This window comes from Physcomitrium patens, chromosome 4 (assembly GCF_059467195.1).
Source record: "Physcomitrium patens ecotype Gransden chromosome 4, ASM5946719v1, whole genome shotgun sequence".
In the NCBI taxonomy this organism is placed as follows: Eukaryota; Viridiplantae; Streptophyta; class Bryopsida; order Funariales; family Funariaceae; genus Physcomitrium; species Physcomitrium patens.
In genome coordinates this window covers 820,953-828,365 of record NC_143413.1, presented here as the reverse complement: position 1 = coordinate 828,365, position 7,413 = coordinate 820,953, and the positions used below count along the sequence as shown (strand labels likewise).

Here is a 7,413-nt window from a genome sequence, read left to right as displayed (position 1 = left end):
TGCAACTTGGTATTCCCCGCAACGAACACGTTGCGAGAGTCCTGGCTTGATAATCCAGAGTCTTTTCATGCATGAAACATCTACTTTTTAATACTCTTTGCTATATATTCTTAACCCCTTAATTCTATGGTACAGATTCTTAGGTTCTGTGTTATTTGTGATTTTGATTTTGTTATTTGGTTATTTGTTATTTGGTTATTTGGTTAGTTCTTTTGATTTTGAGCATTTATTTCGAGTTTTAATGTCAACTTTTATAACACCAAAGCCTTTGTTCTCTACAACTCAAATAACACCTATTGTAACAAAATAATAAATTATGTAAAGTAAAAAATCTATACAAAATATATAATAAAATTTTGAAAGCATAAATAGAGTTACATTTGTAGTAAAATATAAACAAGGCTTACATAGTGTCTCAAATATTGAGTGAAGTTGAATGAAAAAGGTGAAAGCATTTGTTTCATTTTGACTTCTAAGGTAAGGAAAAAAGAAAAGAAAAAAAAGAAGTGATTGAATGTTGTTTGACTATTGTTGTTTAGAAGCGGCATAGATAGGGAGTGGTACAATTTTAGGATGTAGAAATGATAGAAATTATCATAGATGGCATGGAAATTATTTTTTTTTATAGTAATATTGTTAATTCTAGATATCATAAAGAATTTGTCCAAGAAATAATATGGCTTATAATTATTAATGTCAACAATGATAGCATTTGAATTATAGTATTTAACAATATTGGATATTATAAAATTTAGCCTCAAAATGCATTAGGTTTTTGGCTATAGAGAAGTTTCAACTTACCTTGATGTTGCAATTACAATCCAAAAACAATGCATAAGGTGTTTTAAAACTTCTATCTTGGAAATCTTAAACTATTTAAGCATGTTCTAAGATACCTTAAACACACCTTATTAATTCTAAAGAAATATTAAATACTTCTTATAAAATTCTTATGAACTCCAAAAAAATCCTAAATAATCCTTATCAAACTATAAAATAAATCAATCAAATCCTAATAAAATTCTAATTAAATCTTAAGTAAATTTTAATTGAATTCTAACAAATTTTAATCAAATTCTAAAGAAATTAGAATTAATTCTAAAAAAATCCTAATGAAATATTAACTAATTTTTAACCAAATATTTAAGAAATCATAACCAAATTCTAAGCAAATTCTAATTAAATCCTAAAAGAATTTTAATCACACCTTTAAGAAATTTCAGAAAAATCTTAATTATCTTAAATTAACCATACAATATATTAAAATCCTTGCACTTTTTAATTAAATGTTGATCGTATTTCATATTATTTACACCTATCAATTTTTTAGTAGAAAAATAATTTTTAAAAGTTAATAAAAAGTTCATTTAAGTATTAACCGAAGAGATACATAATCTGCTTATGTAATAAACGGACTCCTTTTCGAACCTTAATTTTAAGCTCTTAGTGCTAAGATCTCTTGCTTGTACTATAAAATTGCTTCTAAAATTTGTGTAGATAATGGCATTTACAATATCAACTAAATTAGTTAATTTTAATCTTGTCCAATTAGTAGGTTGCTTTAAATCTATGGATTTATTTTAGAATTTATAAAAATTTTCAAAACATAAATCTTACTATATTTTTAAAAAACAAAGTCATTCAAACCAAAACTTGACTTTCCATAGCTCTCACAAAATCTATGAAAACTCAATTTTTCTAATACGTACACATGTAAAATCTTCTTTAAGTCTACTATCTCATTCAGAACCATATATTTGCTATAAGTCTTTTTTTTGGGACTTAAAGTTAAAATTTTATTGTCAAAGATATTAATTACAAAAAATCTATAAATAGAAATATATTCTTATTTTACTAAAAAGAGAAAGTAAACAATTAAAAGATCAATATAGAATTAAAAATAAAATGGCTATTGCCAAATACATAAGGCCCTATAAAGTAAGTAGAAGCCTATTTAAAAAAATAAAAAGTAATATAAACATTAAATTTTTTATTTAAAAATTAAAAATATTCTAAATTTTTAATAAAATCCTTCTAAATTATTGGTCTTTATGTAGTTATTTATTTAATAGTTGTATAATCACATGACACCATCAAAAAATATGGTTAGATGTACAAAATAAGTAGTTGTATAGAAGATGGTAAATGCTCTTCAACTAAAGTAACAACTTTGAAATCCTAAGTGTGTAAGTTAAGAGTGGATTTAGACCTATGTGTACAAGTACAAGTAATTGGGCAATGACTACCATTACTTACTATAATCCCATGATCATCCATTTGTGTCATTGTCATGGTCGGAGCTTTGATTGCTTAAATATAAATCTAAAACATAGATGCAAGTTATTAAGCTTGAATTTTTTTCGATAATGTAGTGAATTTGTTAGTAAAATTATCCAAGTTTATAATATATGTCACTGTATATAAAAAAAAAGTGAAATTCATTTTTTTTTTTAATTTTTTTTTTTTGGTTTTTTAAAAATAAACAAGTCTAAAATTTAGTGATTTAAAAGCTTCTCTCTAGTTTTAGTTTGAATAGAGTGTGTTGTTACTTTCAATCAATACTAAATAATAATCCTTCTTGTTGAATATTGATTTACTGAATTTAATCTAAACATGGTCATCTTTAAATAAAGTTGACAAGTTGTAGAGAAAATATTTGTAAAGACGAGTTTCTCAACAATTTCTAGTTGGATTGGATTGTATACAACTTTACTTCAAAAAAGATGGATAAGACTAAATTTAGATAAAAATCAGAAAAAGAATTAGTAAATTAAAAAAATCATATTTAATTATAACTTAAAAGAAGACATTTTATTATCTACAACAACAATAAAAATCTTTATTGTTGTTGTAATTGAAATTATATAAAACATAAAGCTTGACATTATATATAATCTTTTATTTTTAATTTTTTATAGTAAAAAGAAATATATTATTCTATTGGCTTAGAATAAATAAACAAATAATTCAAATAACATATATTTTTATTAAAAAAATATTTAAGATATATTATTTATAAATTCAATAAATTAAAAAATAGGTGATATTATATTCAAATTGGCTGTATTTGTTTTTAGATTTATTATTTAATTTATATTTTTTTAATATATACTATATTATTTATAGACTCGTTATAAAATTATTTTAGCACATATCTTAGCTTTATATAATTAGTCAAGAAACCATAATATTATATGAAAAGAATGTTAAATCTTGATAGTTAATTTATTAAATCTATAATAATATAAATAGATTTTTAAGGACCTATTTTCTTATAAATATAAAATATATATATATATATATATATATATATATATATCTATATATTTTGATGTATGCATAAAAAATTTTGAATATAAAATAAAATTCTATATAAGTTTGTTATTTATTCTAACTTTTAAATAAGTAATTTTATTATATAACAAGTTTTAAATTGGTCCAAATAGTGATAGATTTTTTTATGAAGGTCAATTGAGCAATCATAAAGTTGGTATTTTGAGAATATATTAGAAATTTATTTTTTGAAGTACATCTTAATATATTTTTATTTTATTTTATTCTAGAATTCTAATACAATATCCACTTGAATAATGCCTTGATGCTATATAAATAACACATAGATTTATTTTATTTTATTTATTTTATACATATTCTCTTCTTTTGGTTTAAAAATATTTTATTGTTTTAGATATAAGATATTTTATTTTATTTATTTTATTTTATAGTTATTTTTTATATGTTTTAAAATCTTTTAATAATATAGCTATTTTTTATATATAGAGGTTCTAATTTTAATCTAATTTCAATAAGATTTGGAATTTAATATATACTTATTTACGTTAAATCTTATAGCCAGAGTTGTGTTAGTCTAAAATTCAATTAGTTAGTGTAGTTAGTCAATTTGTTAAGCATATTAATTATTGATATTGGTTAGAAATAAATATACTAAATGAAACAAGAAACATTAGTAATAGTGAGATTTTTTCAAAAATTTAGAAATAACTTGTTAGAAAACAATACATAAATTTTTGTTGGCTATGCAGTACTTACTCACTTGATCAATGAGCCATAATTGTCAAAGAAAATAAATTAATGTCTCTTATTGTTTATAGATTATGACTTTATAATACTCTAGAAGCAAGATGAATATTATGGTATAGTTGATACATTGAATAGTTGTTAGAGTGTACTATATTATTATTCATAGAAAGTGAGTATTTTTTAAAAATAAACTTTTTAAAGATTGTTTTTGGTTCCTAACATAAAGAAAATCAATCTTCTAATTTCTTATAGGTTTTAGAAGAAATTTGATGGGAAAATATGCCTTGTCTTATTATTATCAAAGTTCAAATATATATTTGTTGGAAGGATAATTTTTTTTTGTTTTTGTTTTTGTTTTTTTTTTTTTTTTTGTTACTCTATCAAGTTGTGCCTTAATAATTAAGTAATCCAAATACAAAATCCATATAGTCATTTATATGTACCTTACTTGGATACCAATTCCAACTTGATTACATGAAATCAAAATAATAAATCAAATTAATTGTATTAGCTGGTTTAACTTGACTAAGTCAAACCTCTTAAACTTTGTTTTGATTAGATAAATTCCTTTCTTAATATAAGAAATAAACCAAAGATGAATTAAAACTAAAAGTAAAATATATTTCTATGTATATATTAAATCATTGATATTAAGTTAGGATTCTATGAAATTTTATTTCAAAGTATAAAATATAAATTTAATTAATATAAATGAATTTTATTAGGAAGACTAAATGTGTTTGTAACTATACATTGAGAATAATTTAATTTAGGTGTTAATAACAAATAAATAAACTATGCTAGTCAAACTTCTAAGATTCTGTTTTGATTTTGATAGAGATTCCATTCAGATTGTATTTTCTATTCTGTTTTTTATCTTTCACTTGAATTGTCGTAATTAGCGCCCAGCAGCTCTACCCCCATCAAGTACAGTGAATTGTGATCGCTCCCTTGCTCACTAGATTGCTGGACCGATGCCTCATTTTCGATGTGGTTCCGCTTCCGAGGTCGTGCACTTCTTATCCTATTCCTTCTTCGACGCTACTCTAGTTAATCAACTCGGCTGCTGCCACTGCCACACTTCTCTTGCTGCCTTGTCCATCACTAACATCGATTCCTTTGCCAAACCTGCCGCCAGATTGTTCCTTCTTCGACTCCTTTGATTGTTCTACCTCTTCTTTGGGACGCATACGCTTGCCTTCCGCCGCCCTCCGCTTGATGGTATCCTTCGCCGCCCAATGGTTACCTTTCTCTTCTTGTTACTATTCTTCTCCGCTGATCACTTCTTTGCTCAAATTCTCTGCACTGCTGCTCACACACTTCTTCGTGTTCCGTTCTAGATTGTTCTTTTAGATTGCTCTTGTTAAATCACTCGCTCCTTCGTTAGCTGCTGCTGCAGCGGTGCCTTGCTTCACGTTGTTGATGGGTCACTCTCCTGTCATTTTTATTTTTATTTCTTTTCGCCTGTCCACGTTTGAATTGATGCTGCTATCTTTTTCGTTTTGCCTTGTATTCATTGTCTTCTTGCTAGCCCATCGACTTTGCCCAACACACACACACCCAATTTTGCTCGTTGTTGTCACCGCTTTCCGCAATTCCCTTGTTGCGATCACTCCTCTTTTTTGCTGATTTCTTTTTCATTTTTTGGATCGCCTTGCTCCCACTCAAAATCCCTTGCCACACAGAACAAGTCCACTGCACAAAACCTCTTTACTTATTATGGCCGCACTTATACTAGTAATGTGCTTACAGTTCGTCTTCGTTTGCTGATACAGGTCGTTCCCCCTCACGGTGTTGTTGATGATACCCAACCTGCGCCCTCGTTCATCCACCAAAGCTCCCCTCTTTCTCTTTACTGTTAAGTAAAATATGGAGTTGGTATTACAACTGCATTTATAGCGGCTGGTAAACCGAAGTGTATATAATCTTTCAGTCGCCTAATGAAAAATAAGTCGTCTTGTACATATTGCAACATGGTATCATAGCAATTAGGGTACTATTAGATTAGGTGAGCTTTGCTCTTTGCTTAGTGAGGAAAGGTGATAGAAGTACTGAATTGAAACATATCCCAAAGGATAAACACTTTGAGAAATGGCAAAAACTAGAGAAAAGTCCTTGAGTTGTGAAGTATGATAGTTGAATAAGTTACTAGGTGCTCAAAATTAATATATTTGGAAGTTGAGGATGTTTACAATCTTGTAACAAGAGAACTTATGAAGCATAGTAGAAACATAGAGGTTAATGACTTCATTTCTTATATCCATAGTAGGCAGATCCTATATTAAGACACAACTAGTAAAGGCAAAACAAAGAATACAATTAAAGCTTATTATATGAGTGGCAAATAGATTGATTGGAATAATGTTAGAATACAATAATCTTACAAATACATAGAATATTATCACAAACATCCATATATATTCTAATAATTATCTAGATAATATGAATATATAAAGGTATGTAAAAGTAGGTAATTTTAATAATATCTTGTAGAAACACTTCTTAAAAGCTTCATTGATGCAGCTTTGTCTTTGTATGTGTCTATAAGTGATTGATAGGTTGAAAATTTTGTTAACAAGTTGGCCATGTGGCACACAAATAAGAAGCTTGTTGTCCAAATAAGATACATATTCTGCAAGTTGAATATGTGTCAAAGGTCCTATAGAATACTACCACATATCTTATAGTTAGATAGTATATATGGAGGTAAGAGTGAAGCCATCTTTATTATTTTCTATTCTTTTTTGATTCTATTCTAATTTCAAGGATCTCTAATATTTTATCTTTTAGCAATAGCCATTTCAAATTTTCTTAATTATATATATTTATTAATTTATTTATTTTTCATATTTTTTTAAAAAATATCTTACTTATTTATTTTTATTTTTAGAATTCTTAGTATTGATAGATATGCTTGAAAAGATATTAAATACAAGAGACTAGTAATAAATCATATTATTAACAAATAAGTTGAATGGAATGTTAATAAAAGAAAGAAGAGACATAAGCTTTTATCTTACAAAAGCCATAGAGATAAAGAATCGATTGAAGGCCTTTGATAAAATCATTATAAACAAAACACTTATAAATATTGTACTCAATAGGCTAGTGCTAAATCACAAACTTGTGATCTAACGCATTACTTACATGGATCAATCCATATTCAAAGATGTCATAGATAAGATCTTAATTTAAATCTATTATATGGCAATAAGAGAACAAAAACTAAGGCAAGAAGAAGCATTGATAGTATAATTTCAATATTTCTACTTTAGAGGGCAAGGACAAAGTTACTTTGTATAAGGAGAGGATTGAAAAAGAAGAAGTTTTGTCCAAGTAGCACATCAATAGTTTGAATGACTAATACTTTAC

At 26.1% G+C, this 7,413-nt stretch overlaps 1 long non-coding RNA gene across 1 annotated transcript; it reads left to right on the top strand.

Moving 5' to 3' along the window:
• The first annotated feature begins 5,044 nt into the window (after positions 1-5,044).
• On the top strand, positions 5,045-6,005 carry LOC112281715 (uncharacterized). Its single transcript, XR_002969671.3, has 2 exons — positions 5,045-5,262; positions 5,817-6,005. It is a non-coding gene; the product is annotated as an uncharacterized LOC112281715 (long non-coding RNA).
• The last annotated feature ends 1,408 nt before the right edge of the window (positions 6,006-7,413 follow it).